We start from the raw sequence: 20,861 nt of genomic DNA, 5'->3' as shown, positions 1-20,861 counted from the left end.
GGGAAAAGGGGAATTGGGATGGGACCTGTACCCCTGGGAAGAAACTGTGAAAGAGGAAAGGTTTCCTCACCCTGGGAAGTCCCTTCACCAGCGTGGAGATCAATCGGGACAAAAAGGGAGCTTCAGAGACTCAGCAAGGGCTCCGCAGCAGGCGGAACACAGAGGGCTGGCACACAGGGCCCAGGCCCCTTGGTGCAGTCCCCAGCCCAAGATGCATGTCTGCCAGTGCGTGATGCGGTTGGGTGCTGAAACTAGGGCTTCAGAGGACAGACCCGGGGAGGTGACTGGGGTTAGCAGCACAGAGACAACCTGAAGGGGCTGGAGTGTGGTACAGGTTGCAACCAGGGTGTGTACTCGGAAAAAGCCTGGGCCCACCGTAGAGGTGAAGCACCATTATTAAGAGGCATGCAAAAGGGAGGTGGGCCTGCCACAGCAGCCTCCCTGCGTGCTCACAACAGGCACAGCATCACCTGTTTTACAAGCTCTGGGAGCCCACAAGCGCCAGCAGGTTGCCCACACATGGAGGCAGGATTGAAATCAGAGCCCCCCCCCCCCAGGGGCCACGTAACTTAGAATCAGGACTGAAATCAGAGCCCTCTCCCCGCAGCTACGTGCTCCACAGTTTATGCTACCATAATCGGCTTTGTAAACTCAGCACCTGTGGGACAGCCGAGTGGACTGCTCTCGTGCCTGGAGCAAGTCCAGCATTAGCAGCTGTAGGCTTTGCAGGCACGCAGGCAAACTGGTGGGGCTGGGGTCTGAGCTGCTTCCGCAGGTCCCACAGGGGATCCACGTGCAAGACTACCGCAGTCCTGGTATCTGACTTCAATGGATCTGAGCCTACGAATCTGCACACAAAAGTCCAGGACCCGATAGCTTCACTGGGAAATTCTACTAAATACACAAAGAACTTATACCAATCCTTCTGAAACTCTTCCAAAAGACTGAAGAGGAGGGAACACTCCCAAAGACATTCTATGAAGCCACCATCAACCTGATACCAAAACCAGACAAAGATACCACCAAAAAAAAGAAAACTATAGGCCAATATCTTTGATGAATATAAGCACAAAAATTCTCAACAAAATATTAGCAAACCAAATCCAACAAAACATTAAAAAGCAACAAGGATTTACTGTGTAGCATAGGGAAGTATATTTAGTACCTATAATGGAAAGTAATCTGAAAAACTATATAACTAAATCACTTTGCTATACACCTGAAACTAACACAATATTGTAAATCAACTATAGTTCAATTTAAAAAAATCGGGGAGGGACCTCCCCAGTGGTGCAGTGGTTAAGAATCCGCCTGCCAATGCAGGGGACACGGGTTTGATTTCTGGTCCGGGAAGATCCCACATGCCCAGGAGCAATGAAGCCCATGCGCCACTACTGGCCTCCACTCTAGAGCCCGAGAGCCACAACTACTGAGCCCACGTGCTTCAATTACTGAAACTCGCACACTAGAGCCCGAGCTCAGCAACAAGAGAAGCCACCCCAACAAGAAGCCCGTGCCCCACAACAAAGAGTAGCCCCACCTCGCCACAGCTACAGAAAGCCCAAGTGCAGCAACGAAGACCCAAAGTAGCCAAAAATAATTTATTTTTTTAAAAAAAGTGGAAGGATTGATAAATGACCACCCATGACCAACAACAACAAAAATCTAAAAACAATAAACAATTATAGCCCTTTGCACAGCCAAAATACAGCATAACCAAGGTAAAAATATAAATGACAAATTGAAAAGGTAAAAGTATAAATAATATTTAAATTTGTCATAAATTACATATCACTAATATGAAAATAACTTCAAGTTTCAGAAAAAGCCCAAAATCCTAACAGAAATAAATGGACAAAAGATGTGGGCAGGCAGAAAACAGAAAAAGTAATACAAAAGGCCCATAAATTTATGGAAAGATGCTTAATTTCTCTAATTAGAAAAGAATAATGTAATACAGTTTAATATACCATTGCTCACCTGTCAGACTAGAGAAATTTAAGAGCCTGGCAACATCCTCTGTTATATAGCTGTAGAGAAACAGGCATTACCATACACTACTGTTGGGAATACAATATCACAGTCTTTATCCATGGAAAGGTGGCAATAACCATCAAAATTACATACACGTTTACTCTTTGACCCAGCAACATCACTGACAAAATCACCAGTGATGTCTGCATGATGCCATTTACTGTAGCACCATCTGTAACAGTGATGTAGTAATAAACAGCTGGTAACACAGCCTGTGGAATCCATTCAGTATAGTACAATCAAGTATAAAAAAGAATGAGGGGTCATGTGAAAATGCAACCAAGAAAAAACAGATAAAGTGGGCTTCATATTTAAAACTTTTGTGCTTCAGAGAACACTCACAGAATGGGAGAAAATTTCTGCATATCATATATCTGACTCCTATTAAGCATATACAAAAGATTCTTACAGCTTGACAATAAAAAGACAATCCAGTTTAAACATGGGCAAAGGATTTAAACACACATTTATCCAAAGAAAATATACAAATGGCCAATAAGCATATGAAAAGATGCCCAGATCATTAGCCATTAGGGAAATGCAAATCAAAACCACGAGATACTACTTCACGCTCATATGTTCAAAAACTCGACAAGTGTTGACAAAGATGTAGAGGAACTGGTGTCCTCATAATCACTAGTGGGAATGTAAAATGGTATAGCTGCTTTAGAAAACTGTTTGGCAGCTCCTCAAAAGGGAAGGAAAATTGTTGCCATGTGACCCAGCAATTCTATTAGGCATATGGCCCAAGACAATGAGAGACATGCTGGTCACAGAATACCAACTTGCAGTTAGAAGATAAGTTCTGGGGACCTGATGCACAGCATTGTGATTACAGTTAACAATACCGTATTACATACTTGAAAGTAAGGAACTAGACCTTACATGTTCTCACCACAAAAAAGAAATGATAATTGTGTGATGTGATGCAAGTGTTAACTAACTCTAGAGTGGTAATCATAGGGCAATATATATCAAATCAGCATGTGTACCTTAAACTTACACAATGTTATATGTCAATTATATCTTAATAAAAAAAAAAAAGCTATGCCCAACAAAACTTTGTACATGTATATCCATAGCAGCATTATTCATAATAGCCAAAAAGTGAAAACAACCCACATGTCCACTAACTGATGAATGAGAAACAAAACGTGGTATGTCCAATGGAACAGTGCTCCTGCAGCGGAGTACTACTGTGCCGCAGACAGGAACGCAGCACTGATTCACGCTACAGCATGGATGAACCTTGAAAACACCATGCTAAGTAAGGAAGCCAGACACAAAAGACTACATGCTGGATGACTCCACTGGTGTGAAATGCCCAGAATAGGCCAATCCATGGAGACAGTAAGCAAATGAGTGGTTGCCGGGGTCGAGGGAGGGGAAATGTGAAGTGTATTAATGGATTCAAAGTTTCTTTTTTGGGGTGTGAAAACTGTCTGGAATTAGATAATGGTAATAGCTGCATATCCTTGAGAATGTGCAAGAAACCACTGAATTGTACACTTAAAACACAGTTGCCAAAGCCAACAGGCATGTATGTCATTTTCTTGATGAGAGGATTATTTTATAGCTTCTATTAAAATTTTTCAACTTAAAAGGAAATTTTAAACCATGACCACTTTTTTTTTTAAACAAATTTATTTATTTATTTATTTACTGGCTGTGTTGGGTCTTCGTTGCTGCACGTGGGCTTTCTCTAGTTGCGGAGGCTAGTCTTTTGTTGTGGTGCACGGGCTCCTCATTGCGGTGGCTTCTCTTGTTGTGGAGCATGGGCTCTAGGCACGTGGACCTCAGTAGTTGCGGCACATGGGCTCAAAAGTTGTGGCTCACGGGCTCTAAAGCACAGGCTCAATAGTTGTGGCACATGGGCTTAGTTGCTCCACAGCATGTGGGATCTTCCTGGAGCAGGGCTCGAACCCGTGTCCCCTGCATTGGCAGGCAGATTCTTAACCACTGTGCCACCTAGGAAGCCCCACTTACTTTTAAATGTGTCTCCCCTTCCCTACCTCAGATCAGCTCCCTCCCCACTAGGGAGTGACTCCTGTCTGCTTTCACTGTTACTAAATTTTTAAAACTATTATACAAAATTTCAAGCACATACAAAAGTAGAATTATATGAACTTTTTATGCTTCAACGGTTAATATCTTGGCATATTTTAAATCTAAATGTTTCCTCAAATTCCCAAGACAAAGGTATCAAATGTTCATTACTCCATAGTAATTTATCCTTAATAACAAAAACAATAATTAAGTGTAAATTATAAAACTCAGTTAAAAAAACAAACTTCAGTCTTAATATCCTCCTCCCCCACCACTAAAAAATTATCAAATGACAGATCACATACCAGACTCCCCAGTATCAATGAAAAGATCTATGCCTACAAAGATCTATGCCTAAAATACTAATATAAAAGTATTTTTTGTATTTTTAATTTGACTCAAATTATTTTGTGCTTGTACTAAATAAGTACTCTGAACCATATCCTGGATAATGATGAAAAATCTGACCAAACAATTAGAAACTCTCCACTCCACAAATGAATATAATCCACCATCTACTTCTAAATACACGCTTTTCACATTATCTGGAGGTTAGAGAACTATTTTAACTATAAGGGCCTTAAACTAAAGTATGTATCATACTTGTGATTAGCACATATATGTTAAGAAAGTGATCACATGAAGGGGACTTCCCTAGTGGTCCAATGGTTAAGGCTCTGCGTTCCTAATGCAGGGGGCCCTAGTTCAATCCTTAGTCAGGGAACCAGATCCTGAGTGCCACAACTAAGAGCCCATATGCCACAACTAAGAGCCAGCGCAGCCAAATTAATTAATTATAAAAAAGAAAGTAATCACGTAAAAAGATTTTCCAGTAAGTTACAGTAATGTAACTCGTGTAGTTAAAACACTAAAATACAGTAATGCCTAGTTTATCCTTAAATATAAGATGTAAAGATCTTCCAAATAAGTGATTTCTTTATGCATTAAAATTTTCTTAAAACAATGCAACTGGAAATCTGACACACGTGTATTAGACACCCACATACCTGTTTAGCCGGAGTACTGGAGTACTGTATATAACAGACACATCTTCTTAACAACCCAGGGTCACCATCATCTGCAGCAGTGTGTCACCACCCCACTGAGGGACACAAGGACCTGCCTGCCCCCACACCAGGCTTCTCCACCTCGGGGCCACTGTGGGCCAGGTGACTGCTGTGGGGCTGTCCTGTACATGTAAGATGCTAGCAGCATCCCTGGCCTCTACCCACCAAATGCCAATAGTATCCCCCAAGGCCTGACTTTCAAAAACATCTCCAGACATTGCCAAATGACCCCTAGGGGGCAAACTGACTGCTGCAAACCCAACAGGCGTGCTTTTTGCATTCACATGGTTCATTTTTGTAATTTTTCTATCTCCTCCCTCAGCGTTCACACTCAATGGCACAGCAACCTCTTCTTAGTGTGCATTTGTCAAAGGATTCCCTGTTCCTTTTTCAATTGCTTTAAATATGTTGTCCACCAAAATATCAGAAAAACACCCTCATGACAGATGGTCTCCCAGGGAAGACCTTGATCATGATGGAAGAGGGCAGAAGCTCTCCTCTGAGTAAAGGGTATGAGTTTTAAATCATAATTGTTATGGATTATTACTTAGCCTTTTTAGATTTTTTGGTCTTGTTTTAATTTTCGCCAAAACCAAAAGTGCAAAAATTGTATCCTATTTTTTCTTAAAATTGCCATTGAGGCCAAACATCTTTCAAGTGTTTTTTTGTTTTTTAACATTTGTAGCTACAGAAAAGTGCTGTGTTCTCTCATATTATATGGTTTGCCATTTTATTAATGATTCTTCAAAATTCTTCACAAATACCTGATGAATAGTATGCTTTGGGTTATCATTTATGTTGCCAATACTGTCCCATTTTCCTTGTTTATAACGTGGGTTTGGTTTTTTTTTTTTTTTCAGTTTTGAGTTTTAATGTAATCAAACTTGCCAATCTTTCCCTTTACAATTTTTGCCCCTGATATCAATCGCTTTTCTCAATACTTAAAAAACACATACCAGGGCTTCCCTGGTGGCGCACGGGTTAGGAGTCTGCCTGCCAATGCAGGGGACACGGGTTCAATCCCTGGACCGGGAGGGTCCCAAATGCCTCAGAGCAACGAAGCCCGTGTACCACAACTACTGAGCCTATGCTCTAGAGCCCATGAGCCACAACCACTGAGCCCACGTGCCACAACTACTGAAGCCTGTGTGCCTAGAGTCCGTGCTCTGCAGCAACAGAAGCCACCGCAATGAGAATCCTGTGCATCACAACTAAGAGTAGCCCGCGCTCGCCGCAACTAGAGAAAGCCCACACGCAGCAACGAGGTCCCAGTGCAGCCAATAAATAAACATTAAAAAAAACCCTACATACCAAAACAATGTACATTTTCCCCCATAAAATCTCAGTTTCTCTGAGGTACATCTAATTTGTTCAATCATATAAAATGTTTTCTGAAAAACAAAAATGCTAATCCTTCTTTTAAAGCCAAATTTACCAAGGGCCTTACCTAGGTTGTAAAAAGAGATAAAATTACAGAGAAAAAATGTCCAACTAATAGAATTCAAAAATAAGAGGAATGTTCTTATATTTCATTTGCAGCCATGAAATTTCAGCACATTTGTCTTATAAAATGAAATAAAAGATACAAATATGAAAATCATCATCAATACCCTGACACTGAAAAACTTTACTACTGTATCTATAGTCAACTGTCATCATTCATGGATTCCACATCGGGAATTCACCTACTTGCTAAATCTGTGACCCCAAGTCAACATCTGTGGCCCTCTGGCCGTTACCGGCAGACACGCACACACGCCAGCTGAGGTGGGACAAGCAACGCTCTGCCTTCTTGTTCCAGGCCCGTCAAGCAGCGTCCTTTTCCAATTCTATGTAGGCCACGTGCTTGGCACTGTTGTGCTTTTTAAGTTGGTGTTTTTGTTGTTTAAAATGGCCCCCACAGTGCTGAGGTGTGTCCTGTCTTCCTGTCTCCTGGGCCTCAAAGGCTGGGATGCACGAGTTCAGCTCAGTCCCAGTTAAGGTGCTTCCTAAAGACTCAACCATCCCAACGTCTAGAACCAGGAACCTGTTTACAGAGAAGACAAGAAAGCTGCCAAGTTTTTGGATTCACAAAAAAGTGCAGCGGACAGCGCTGTCCTGCGGCTGAAAGCCACAGATGTTCACAATCGCATGCAGGGTTCAGGAAAATGCTAAATCCTCTGCTAGTGCTGGCTTGCAGGTTTCAAAAGGTGATATCATGTGAAAAATGTTAAATTTTCAGGCAAATCCTCTAGTGCTCTGTAGAAGAATATGTTTTGGACAAAAATTTCTTTCTTTTTTTTTTTTTTAATTAGGATGTTGGCAAATGAATCTATAGGAAATTTTGTTTATAAATATGTGTAACCAGAGGCTTGCAGGTACTGAACCCTGCATCTCCCTTGGGGTAAAGGGTCAGTATTGGCTGATTCACTGTTTATGGTGACCTTACAGAACATAACTACAGTGAATAACAAAAATCAACTGAAATTATAACAAAACGTGATCTTTACTTTTTAAACATTTTGAGAACAGCCATTTTTATAACATTATAAACATCCTGAAAACCATCTTAAGTAGGGAGATGAAGAAAACTGAAGCTTTTACGATGTTTCCAGTTAGAGATAGCCAACTCTGTATAAATACCAGCATAGTACAACAGGGATTACTGGGACCCTATAATTAGCACATAACATTAATTTCCTAATAAGGCCCTTAAAGTGACACAATCACTGTCTTCTAGGAACTTAAAGATCTATGAAACAGGGTGAATAATGTTTGTATTAAAATTATTTTAAATTAGCCATTCATTTATTACATAACAACCATACTAGTCCTTGCTAAGTTAACCAGAATGCTTCATCTCTCAAAAAAATGTTTTTCAAGAGGAGTCTGTCATAATTTGCAGTCTCTATAATGGTAAACTTCAAATCTGAAGAAAATGACCAACAGCAATTCTGTACTTCAGAACTGATGGAATATGAATTAGAGTACACATCAGCATCATGTTGAAGGTATTCAAGGTCAGAGAGAGACAACAGGAAATCAGTCAATTTTATCCAATGCAAACAGTTTATACTAAAAGAAACATGTCTCACTTAAACATCTGAATGAATTTAAAGGATAGACAACTCAACGGTTTATACTTTCACACACACTAATAATCACAACATACTTCTACAGACAGGATCTAGGTGCTATCTCAATCTGTACTGACCTCTCTTTTTTCCTAATACATTTGCCTTCAAAATTATCATCTCTTTAATTAATGAAATGAGACCAAAGTTTGCAACTGAACTTTTCCATTATTTGGATTCTGAACGCATGAGAATCAACTGTAACTGTTTAAAACCCTCAATTATTTGGCAGTCCACATAAGGATATCTTACTGCAAGAAAGGAGCATGTCCCGCTTAACTACATATACTTTACCATAATGAATGAGCAATAGAATAAAGAACTAAGAAATTACATAACCACTTTCTAGATCAAAGCAGATACATGCCAGGGGTAAGAACATGTGGCACTCCTCCTGCACGAACATCCAGAACCCCAGGCGTTTAGGCTGACATTGGCCTCTGGGCAGGACTGGGGAACACACATTCCTGTCTTATCTTTCTTACTGTCTTATTGAACTGTTATATATCACAAAGCTTACACTATCTTTGAAAAAGTATAAAATATTACTTATACGAGAAAAATCTGAAATCTTCCAATTATCTTACACATTGTAAAACGCATGGCCACAGCAGACACAAGCAAAAGCAGACACTGACATCTGCAAATAAATCCGGCACTTCCTATAGCTGAACTGCCAAATACTTGTTATTTTAATACAATGTCTGTTTCTAAAGTACTCTGAGTTTTAATTTGGTTCAAACACGTTTGCCATAATCTTGACAAGTAGTGTCAAAAAAGTCTGGCCTCATTTCACATTTCTAATTGACAGTAACGACTGCCTAGGACACTGTGTTAAGAATTTTGAGGTCAAGGAATAAACAGTGGGAAGAAGCAGGAGAATGATTCTCCAGGAAACTTTAAAAAGAAGGTAATTATTAGCTGTGGTTTAAGAAGGCATATTGTTTTCTAAATAATCCCATCTCATCAGCATTAAAAATGGCCACGGTCATAACCACAGGTGGCACAGTACACAGGGACCAGATTATGTGGAGTTTCATAAGCCATTATAAAGGATTTGAAAGTTTAACCTAAGGGCAATGGAAGTCACTGACGAATTGTCAGCAGAAGAGAGTGATTAGATTCCCAACAGCTATTGAGCCCAGAAGTTTAGCCTGCACCAATCATGGTAATTCCACCTTCCTTATCAGCTGATATCAAGTCCAGCCAAGTGCTATGTGACTCAGTGAGGAAGAAGTGCTAGGGTTACCTTTAAGACCAACTCCTAGCCCTAAAAAATGGTCTCTTCTCCCTCTGAATGTCACTAGGTCTTAATACGATGCCCAAAACTGATGCAGCCTTCTTGTAGCCCTGAGGGGAACTAGCCTGAGAACACAGGTGATACTGAGGGTGGTGGGTTGGACAAAGGATACACAGTCCTTCGAACTGTTGACTGTGTCACCTGAAGTCTATCCTCTCTCCGGACCTCCAGTTAGATGAGAGAATAAGTTTGCATTAGCCAGTCTGAGTCAAGGTTTTCTGTAAGTTCTGGCTGAAAGCACCTTAGCTAATATAGTAATCATTCCCACGTTGGTGGTAAGTGAAACCATGAGTCTGGACGAGACTCTGGAGGGAGGCAGGTAGTGAAGAAAGAATGGAGTCCTAGGGCAGGGGGCGGCAGCTGGGGGGAGGCACTTCATGTTTCATTCTAGGCAGCAGAAGAGCAGCTGGCAAACAGACAAGCAGCAGCCAAAGGTTCTAAAGAAAAGCAAGAGTGTGGCATTATAAAAAACAAAGACATAAAGGAATGTTCCAAGGAGGGAATGGTCAACTGTGCCTCAAAAGCTGCTGAAAGTCAAGTAGAACGGAGGCCTGAAAGGCGCAGGTGGACTCGGCCACTTGGCGGTCACAGTACCTCCCAGGAACAGCTTCAGTCGTCTGATACTATAGAAGCTGGACTGGGAAGAAGCACGGAAACATAAAGAAAGATGATTCTCTGGATGAGTGTTCAGAAAAGAGAAAGATTATATAGGGGAGAAAAGAAAACCACAGCAGTGGATGTGGCATTCTGAGAAGATTTTTGTTGTTTTTGTTTGTTTTTAAATGGTGAGAGATGTTGAAGTATAATTAAATGAAAATTGGAGAGAGCAAGTATAGAAGAGGATGACAATGAGATAGTAAGAGGTTTCTAGAGGGGATGATCTACAGAAACACAGGTGAAGACAATGACAGAAGGAGATGGTGAGTGCAGGTGTGTCTGTAGATCTGGAGTAAAGCAAGTTACTTCATACATGAAGCCTTCCTTCGCCTCTGGAAAAAGAGGCTAAACTCCTCTACAAGAGTAATGGGGGGTAGGAAGGTGTGAGGAAAGTGAAAAAAGTTTAGCAAGTCATTATTGAAAGTGGACAGTGAACTGATCAGAGAAATAAAGTCTGACTGAGAGGCCAGATGACCATATATGTTGGTTTCCAAGAATCTACATACAGTGTCCTGAGCTATGAAGTTTCCCCCTACTAGCATGAGGCTATTCAGGTAAATTCATCCAGAATTTGGGTTTTGCCTATACAATGAGGGCACTGAAAAGATAAAGGGGCATTCTTTTGTCTACCTACATGCACTTATGCGACCTACTTTATGTACAGCACTGTACTAGGTATTATAAAGAAATGCTGAAAGTGTCCTCAGGTCAAGGAACTGGGAAGATAAGATAATTATAGAAAGGTAAGATAATTATGATTGTAAAAGACAAGAGAATAAGAACTAGTTGAGGCAAACTTTAAATGCTGTAGGGGGAGATCACTGTGGGATAGCAATAAGATGGAGAAGATGAAACTTGATAAGAGATCTCAGGTGCCAACAAATTCTAAATTAAATTTTAAGGTAACTTGAGTACTGGGGGCAGAATGGGGAGGGGAAAGGATACCTGAGCAAAAGTTATAAAGTATTATTAATATAACAGTACTACTTGTGCATTAAAGAAAACACTTACTGAAAGAAAAAACATAATAACTGGCTGAAGTAAAGGTTTTACTTAGGGTAAGGGGAGATAAGACTAGAAAATTAGACGAAGAACAGACTCCAAAATATCATGATGACAGGACTGTAAGCCCTGGGAGAAGGAAAATAAATGAGGAGAGGTTTACAATTATCTCCAAGTACTGCCTATTAGCAAATTTCAGGCCACAGTGCAGGGAAAGAAAACAGGAACAGAGCCTGCGGTCTCCCTTCGTTGAGGAGACAGAGATTGCCGCAATCAGGTTTCAGTTCAGCATTTCATTTCGTAGAATTCAAATTTTTTAGTCAATTACTTTTTCTATGAATTGATGTCAGATGCTCTTCTCTTCCTATTATTACAACATTTAGGGTCATTCTATGAAATAGTACCTCTACTCAAGAACAAATAGTGACTTGTAATAGTAAACCCATCTAACATTTTCCACTCTATTTTTCAAGGTCCAATTCTGTAGAAATATTCTATTTAAAATGCAATTCTAACAAGAGCAATCAATATAATTCTTGAACATATCTGGTGATCTAAAACAGAAAATTATGTTTATTTAAGACAATCAGACCTGACACACTTTAAAAAAAGTAGACAAAAGTGAGAGGATGGATGCCAGTGGGAGACGGACTGCAGACGAGGCTGTGCCATCCGGTTGCAAGAGCACATGACCTGCTCAGCACTTGCTGAAGACACCACCAGCAGTCAGCACCAGGGCAAACGAGGCTTCTCCAGGCCACCCCTCCACCTCTAAAAGCCCTGACCTCTGCACACTGATGGATACTGCAAGAGAGAGGAAGGAAGAGAAACCCGTGGAAATTATCAAGCTCTCCACAGGAAGCCCACTGGGAAGCCTCAGCACCCTGAGGGAGAAGTGCAGGAACAGGAGAGAACGCAGATACTGGCCATCAGTGACTGGACAGTGAATCTCACAGCGCCCAGGCTTCTTCCCTCAGAACCTCCTGATACTCAGAAAATGAATCTGCTCCTGCTCTGGCCCCACCTCTGGGGAACAACCTGCAAGTGGAAATGACACCCCCAAATCTGGAGCACCATCAAGGATCACCTGAAATCCAGACAAAAGCCAGGGATACTCAGGTTGCTAAGCAGCAGTGGCAGGAAAACCTCCTCAAATGGTCTGACTCTCACCTGCAGGCACAACTTTACCACGGCTGGCATAACTGCCCGGGGAAAGACATCCAAATGCTTCCGAGATGCCTGTCAGGGTCACAAGCTTACTCCAGGACCTGCATGAACACCAGGCCGATGCTCAAACTGCAGGAAATCTCAGAGACAATGAACTGGGTGGCAGCCCACCCCTGGACATCATTTGTCTCACACACAATGCAGGACCATTTGGAAGCACCAATCAACGCCACCTTTGCTATCCACCTTCCCTGACCATCAGCAGAGTGACAAATACCAGAGCATTTTTGAGGAATCTGAAAAGACTTGAGGTTTTCTTCTGGGACACATTTATTTTTCTGGCTATCTGATTATCCTCTGTAGGAAACTTCAAGAGTAAGATTCCTGAAAAATAACTTCTGAGACAGAGAGCTGAAGGTCTCATGATACATCATTTTCTGTACGTCATGACAAAAAGAATTTTCTAGAAGAAGGCATGTATACTTGGCCTACTGAAAAAAATTAAAATTTGAAACTTGAAAAGTTAAAAAAAAAAAAAACTAGAATTTTAAAACAGAGCCCAGACCCGTCCCCAGAGATCCTGACAATGTTTTTGTTAAGAAAAAAAGTAATTCAGATGCTCAGTCACGATTGAGAACCGGTGTACTATCAAGAGCTTCCCACGTGTCATGCAAAATCCCAAAGGATTTATTTAAAATAAATAAGATGCAAATACTACTGCAACTAAGGCTTACAACAGTATGTTTTTCGTTAGCATTTGTTTAAAATATGCAAATGAACCAAGAGGAAATCTAACTTTAAACTGGATTGGTGGATGTTCAGCTTTTAATTCACTTGGAAATAAACTGAGACTAAAGTTAGTTTTAACAATCATAAGAAAATAAAATTTAACTTTCAATTTACTCAAATGTAAGTTTCTTAACTACAGCAATCTAACATGAACATTGACCACAACCAAGAGGCTTCTCAAGAGTGGTACGTGCAGAATAAGAAAATATTTATTTCAAAGTAGAAGATATCAGGTATTTTGACATTACATGAAGTATGATATTTTTAAACATAAGAGATGTTCAATTATAAGTACTGTATAAGTACTGTATAAAAATAAATCACTTTAAACTTTACATCCTCTACAATTTAAAAACGTAACATCTCTAAAGGTAAATAAAATGCCCTGAAAACCTTTTATATATGGTATCAATGGCAAGCCCAAATAAAATAAATCAGTCTCACCTGTTCCTACCACACGTATGGGCCAGCTAAAGTAGATGCATTCAATAATAATTTGAGGATTCCATATCAAAACTCAATTGAAAATTAAGAACTTCATCTCCCTAACAGCATTTTTCAGATGCAGTTTTGAGGCAGAAAAGCAATCAACAAGCAGATAAATCAAGAATCTACCAAAAACAAAATAAACCAAAAAACAAAAAAAATAAAGCATTCATAATAGCTCTCAAGCTGAGACAGTTTGGCCTTCATTAAAGAGTATTTCTTTTTAAAAAATCTTCCTATAGCTATTAAACATGAGAAACTCTTATATAATACCCCACTGACAAGCAAAAGCATGATGTGAACCCGGGCATGCTACAACTCAGCTGGTCTATTTCCCTCTTCACCATATGCTTCATACTATTTTATTTTAGACAATAAACACCTGCTGAATCCTGAAGCCTCAGCACTTAGAGTAACTTCCAAGAAATTAGCTATTGCAATCCAAATTTAACTTATCCAGCACAGGGAATACTAAAAGATTCCTCAAGACAATGACTGCCCCTTCCAATGCAGCATGAAAACTTTAGAGGCAAAGTCAATTTCAAATATTTTCAAACATTTCTCTCCCATACGTAAGTATTAGAATAACAATTGTAGGTCCCTCCCTGCCCCATGGCAAGTTACCTTCATAATGTGAGCTGCCAATAGTGACAGCAAGGAAATGAGCCAATTGCTTATGCTTGTTGTTAGGTTATGAGCTGTCACTACCAGTGAAACTGGAGTTAACCAGAACTTCATGTATGTAATGTTCTGATTACCAGGTTTCTAATATTCCTTTCTTCCACCTCCTACTTTTGAAAGATGAGTAAGCATAGTTTCAGGTTCTTTTACTACTCCATGCTTTAGCAGACATAAATGTACACTTGTAAGATGACAGTATATCAGTACAAAGATCCAAGAAGTTGGTGAATTTTAGGGAGACAGAGCAGCCAAACGGAGGACAGATTTGCTAGTCATACACTTAAATTCAAATACCCATTTGATCACGTGTTCTGTGTGACCTCAGGCACCAGTAACTTTACTCTTCCAAGTCTGTTCTCTTATTGTAAGTCATATAATATTTATAACTGTGCTATATAATTTATCATATAATCATACTATAATATGTCCCTCATGCTGCTGTGAGGACTAAATGGAGTATGTAAATTGCCTAGGATAGTAGATGCTCAATTAACACCTTTTACAAACAATGGTGCTGCTACAAGCAATAAGTTTACAACGCAAAACAGCTTTCTAAAAACGTCTCACAAAGTAGTCTTCTAAAGGGACATAATAATACCTGTACATAATCAAAGTACAATGTATTTATAACAGATTATCTTGCAATACACCACAGTATCTTCCTGATTTTAAAAATATAGCATTTTAAATCCCAATTGTGAGAGTTGGTATTAGGTAACAAGCTCTCAAAACAAATCCATTTCTAAATACTTGCATATATCTTTCTTTTGTTAACATGATAAATGCTTGGATAGGAAAGAAGAGTCTTCCTTCTTTAAATTCTATTTTAAGTTTACTTAGATGCAAGCAGGTCAAATTAGGAAAAAAATATTAGAGATTTTAAGTGAGTCTATCTTTTATTTAAATGCTCAGATAACATCAGCAGAACAAAAAATTACTAATCATAACAAAGTTGTTTTTAAAAATCCCCAAGTAGTTAATAAAGTCACAAAGTTACAAGTTAGAATGAATTTGAAATCACCTGCACTTAACTGCTCCTCACACATTACTGTACTTGCTTCAGTAATTCTGTTGCCAAGCAAGCGCCTCCCACACAGCAGTTTCAATAAATAACGAATGAACTCAAGATATTAAAACATACTCTATTATAAGAAAATATATGTTAATGTGATCTTATGAAACATTAATTATGGACTAACTTTAACTATAAAAGCATTTATTTAAAACAAAACTAGTTTACTACACTTAAATATTAGTTTACACAACAATAAAACACTACATAAGTTTTCAGCAACACACGTTTTTCTAACTACTATATAAGAGCACAAGGTAATCTGCTCTATACACTCCTCTCATCTTTGAATAGATGAGTCCATATGATCCCTTAAAAATGCTGATATGATGATATTCCACCACCTGTCATTTCTATTCATCTCTCTAATTTCACATAAAGTTAAGCAAATATTTAGCCACTATGTACTGATGAATACAGAAAACACACCCCCAAAATACAATGAAAGATGTCTAAATATTTACTAGTTGAACATAAATGAGATTTCTAAAGTTGAGTTGAATATCTTAGCCTAACAGCTTGCTAAGTTTCCCTACTAAATACATAATGGTCTCTACAAATATTTTCTTAATTTCCAAATAAATATTTTGTAATTTTACATACTATTTATTTGCATTTGTAAGTAATTTGGATACAAGTATTGTACAGCATTTTCACAATACAAACTCCAGGCATACCTCATTTTACTGCACTTCACCTTAAAGCCCCTCACAAATACTGTTTTTACAAATTAAAGGTTGTGGCAACCCTGCACTGAGTAAGTCTATTGGTGCCATTTTTCCAATAGCATTTGCTCACTTTGTGTTTCTGTGTCACATTTTGGTAGTTCTTGCAACATTTTAAGCTTTTTCATTATTACTACATTTGCTATGGTAATCAGTGATCTTTGATGTTACTATGAAAACTTGCAAAAGGCTCAGATGATAGTTGGCATTTTTTAGCAATAAAGTATTTTTTAACTAAGGTACGTACATTTTTTAGCCATAATGCTATTGCACACTTAACAGACTACAGTATAGTGTAAATATAACTTTCATATGCATTGGGAAACCAAAAAACTCACATGACTTGCTTTATTATATCTGCTTTACTGCAGTGGTCTGGAGCAGAACCCAAGGTATCTTTAGGTATGCCTGTAAGTAGCTTTTCCAGAATTTTCTAAGCGGAAAATCAGTAACAGCAGGCACACACACAAAACAAGATCTTTCCTTAAGGCGGTACATATGTTTAAGATATCACATGTGAGATATTACATCTTACTTCTGGGTGTTTAGATCTGAATTTCTGTCTCCCCTCCATTAGGCCCCTTACTATCATTTCACCTCTTACCACAGAGATTCTCAAACTTTATGTTATATGGATCACACTCTCTCAAAAAACTACTACTGACAGTTCATTCACTTCTTATTAGAGAGAGTATGTATGTGTGCTGAGGGGAGTGGCTGTGATACAAGGAGCTGGGACCTTACACAATTAAAAGGAAGACTGCTATGCTTTTAAGATGATCATGTGTATGATTTTTAAACGTGTACGTAAAGAACTTTGCAAAATGGCTGAGACTTGGTAAACAAACAACATATGATACCTATTTTTTTCATGGTACTCATTTATGTTATAAACTTGTGGATACCAAAACATTTCAAAAATCAAGACCAAAGGAGGGCAGACCACTGATGATATGGAGAACCTTCAGATCACTACTGATCCTCACAGAATCACTGTATCAAAGTAGATTTAAATTGTTTTGAAATTTTGACAATGCCACTGAAAGAAAGTAACTGAAAGTCTTCATGTAAGAGACACTTGTTTTGAAATTTTGACAATGCCACTGAAAGTAACTGAAAGTCTTCATGTAAGAGATACGGATACCAATTAAACTCCTTTTTCAGATGGAGAAACTGAGACCAGGTATGGCAAGTTTAAATAATCACTACTCTGCTAGTAAATGACAAGCCACCTGGCCCCAAACTCACGCTGCTATGCTATCTCTAATCAAATTACAAAAATCTAATCACCCTGTAAAAAAATTCAATGTTAAGTCCAAGTCAGGGTTTTCAAACGTGAAACTGACTCTTCTCCTTAACATTTTCTCCTTTTTTATAGATACAGCCTCTTTGCTTAAATGTTTTCTATGGAAAATTCAATTGAAGGATAGTAGGGGTAGGTAAACAAAATCTGATACCAGAGGTTTAGAGCTTTAAGCAATAGAGGATAGCATTTGATACTGTTTATTACTAATGTTAAAATTGTTAATTAGCCTCAATTAGTCTCAATTTAGATAGCCAAAGGGTATGAATGTCTCTGTTATACAGTACGTGAACAACCCTTAAAGGAAAAGGGGGTACAGTTACAAAAGGGTGAGAGTTCAAATAAACACAGGTCAATTCATGGAAACATGCAAGATGACATGCACTCAAAGTATCAACATTATGATATCTTAGGAATATTTCATATGAACTAAGGAGATAATTTTAACATTGTAATTGATTTTTCTTTGTAAAGCTGGGAGCACTTACATGTATGTTTCTTTAACTACCTTGCAACAGGTAACAAAAAATAAACTGCCCAATTACAAAATGTAAAAGGGAGATTCCGTTTTCATATGAACAACATCTGAGGGGAAAAAGTACCACAAAAACAACAGAAATCCGCTGTTAATCACGCATGGAATTAAGCGAGAAAAATACTTTATTGATTCCGTCATAATCGCAGCCCATATTTTCTGACCTCTGATTCTCTAACTTGGCCATCTTATAAAGAAGAGTCCACCAAAATAAGGACTGTAACCAACACTGAAGACAAGGAAAATAACATGCCTGTACAAAATTCATATTATGTCTGTTCCTCGTACAAATTAGAACTCAGAAAAGTCACAAAGGTGACCCTGCTTACCAGAAAAAGCTCAAACTTTTAAAAGTACAACCAAGACTATCTCCTTGATAACTTCAAACCATTAATTACATCAATGACCCAAAAGCCTGAAAAGGTTATGCATCCCATAGTTACTCAACTACAACTACTACATTTCTCAGTTTAAAAGAAAACAAACGTTTTGCTGCCTTTAAACAAAAAGACTAAATTATTTTTAAACAGTCTCTTGCTTCCACAGGACACCACTCACTGTAATCTGCAGAACACCTGGTTGAGGCAGACCAGAGGACCCAGGACCTAAACCTCAGGGGGCTCTGTGGGCCTCTAAAAATCTGACCCAAGCGGGCCTCTCCAACCTTCAGGCACCCATCCCACAACAGGATACCTGCTTTGAGTTCACAGGACCCCGGCTACTATGTACGCACTCCACAAGTACACACGAAGCACCATAAACACACACTATGTAACACTGAGTATGACATGCCCACACCGGGCACTATGTGGACACCGTATGTAACACCAGGCACCACAGAAAACAGGTGCCACGCACACACCATATGTGACACCAGGCACCATGCCCACACCAGGTATCATAACCCCACCACCAAGCACCAGGTGCACACCCAGCACCAAAAACACACCGGGTACCAAGCATGCTCCCACGGTATGTAACCCCAGGTACACATTCGGCACCACGGACACACCAGAAATCAAGCCCCACCACATACCGGGTGCACACCGAGCACCACGGACACACTGGGTATCACGCCCCCATCGTACATAACAGCCGGCACCACGGACACACTATGAGCGCCTCCACCGCTGGGCCAGAAAGGCGTAAAGGGACAGTCCACGCGGAAGTTGGGGTCCCAAGCCGGCTGCTGGGCCCCAGCTTAACAGCCCCCCTCCGGACGCCGGCGGGAGGGGTGGCGGACACGCAGACGGTCCCGGGGGCCCGGGAGGATCTGCGGAGGCGGAGGCCTCGCTGCCGCCCGTTCCTAGCCCCGGGGACCGAGCCTCGCCTGGGCCCCTGGGGACCACCCTGCCCAGTCGCGGCCTTCGCTCTCAACAATTAGCCGCCACTGCAGACGCCCCCCCCCGCCCCACCCCAGCAGCCCCCAAACTCACAGGGCCGCGTCTCGGCGGACCCCGACCCGACCGCTGGCCCCGAGGCCTGGCCACGCGGGGAGGACCGGCCCGGCGGCGGCGCTCACGCGACTCCCCGGCTCCGCGGCCCGTGCAGGCCCCGCGCGGCGCTGCTCCTGCGGGGCCTCCTCCTCCTGCGGGGCCTCCCTCCCCTGGCCGGCGCAGGCGGGGGGGGGAGGGGGGCGCAGCCGAAGCCCCGCAGCCCAGCAGGCCCCGGCCCGCCGCAAACAAAGCTCCGCCGTCCGCTCGGCGCTGTGCGCGGGAGGGCGAGCGGCGGTCACGCCCGCGGCCCGAGAAGCTGCAGCCAGGCCCGGGCTCCACAAAGCCCCCGCCTCGGACACCCCGCCCGCGCCCCCGCCCCCGCCCCGCCACCGAGGCCGAGCGTCTCCCACCATTATGCTCCGGTCCTCGCCGCCGCCGCCGCCGCCGCCTCGCCCTCCCCCTCCGCGCCCGGCCCGCCGCCCGCGCCGCCTCCTTCCCGCCGCCGCCTCCGCCTCCTCCGGGCCTGGGCCCGAGGGGCGAGGGGGGGCTGCGGTCTCCCGGCCTCCCCGCCTCCGCGGGCCCGGCCTCCCCGCCGCCCGCCCCGGCTCCGCGCCTCAGGGGCGCCATGTTGACAAGCCTCCATCACAGAAGCTCGCGAGCGCCCGGCGAGGGAAGCGCGGAGGCCCCGCCGCCGCACTTACGGGGTCTCCTCGCCGAGCGGCGGGCCGGGGCCGCAGCCGGGGCCGGGCGCGGAGTTGGGACGCCGCCGCCCCGCCGTCGCCGGGAAAGTTTGCGTCCTGCGCGGCCGCGGCGCCGCTCACACGGCGGGCTGCGCGGGGCGGCCGCTCGCCGGCCCGGCCTCCTCCCCGCCGCCCCCGGGCTTTGTGGTGCGGCCCGCCGGCCGGCCGCGCTGCGGGCTCGGGCTCGGCGCCGGCTCCCCCCGGCCGGGCCCGCCGCGCACGCCCACACCCACCTTCCCGCCGCGCCGGGCTCCGCGCCTCTCCCCGGGCCGGAGCGCATTCTCACACATCCACACACGCACTTCACAGCCACACACACGTGAAGGCTACGTACGCGCGGGCGCCGGCAGCCGAGCGCACAGAGGGCCGGCGTCCGCGGCATCGCCCGCTCGGACCCGCGGCGGCGCTGCCCGCACGACGCCCGGGGTCGCCGTCGGAAGGGCAGCGTCTGGCCGAGGCGTTCGTTTTTAAGGCGGCGAGATCGGTGAAATGGTGTCGATACCCTTTTACTTCTGTCAGGAGAGCGGAGTGCGGGGCTGTGCTGACTCCCTCGCCCCACACGAACACGCAGGGCTTCAGAAGGAACGGACCACCCGTTATCGGTTTGGCAAAAACACCCCAGTTTGTGTGAGGAGAAGGCGGTTATCTTTCTCAGTCTGTAATTCTGTGTCTAACCAGAGAAGATCCCAACATGGGGATTAGGAAAGT

The 20,861-nt window shown here is 42.4% G+C and overlaps 1 protein-coding gene across 9 annotated transcripts in view; it reads right to left on the bottom strand.

Annotated features, from left to right (window-relative positions):
- The window catches only part of ZMYND11 (zinc finger MYND-type containing 11), a 118,211-nt gene extending 97,705 nt beyond the window's left edge, over window positions 1-20,506 (bottom strand). For 2 of the 9 annotated variants that reach the window (XM_057730543.1, XM_057730540.1), the window contains exon 1: window positions 20,115-20,320. The gene's annotated coding sequence lies outside the window, so the exon portion shown is untranslated. Of the gene's footprint in view, window positions 1-19,413; window positions 19,688-19,823; window positions 19,920-20,114; window positions 20,327-20,386; window positions 20,464-20,487 lie in introns of those variants that run through there. The other 7 variants (XM_057730539.1, XM_057730534.1, XM_057730541.1 and 4 more) reach the window with 7 other exon arrangements.
- Between the last annotated feature and the right edge of the window lie 355 nt (window positions 20,507-20,861).

The sequence above is a fragment of the Hippopotamus amphibius genome, chromosome 4 (assembly GCF_030028045.1).
Source record: "Hippopotamus amphibius kiboko isolate mHipAmp2 chromosome 4, mHipAmp2.hap2, whole genome shotgun sequence".
Taxonomy (NCBI): Eukaryota; Metazoa; Chordata; class Mammalia; order Artiodactyla; family Hippopotamidae; genus Hippopotamus; species Hippopotamus amphibius.
This window is presented reverse-complemented; position numbering and strand designations above follow the sequence as displayed.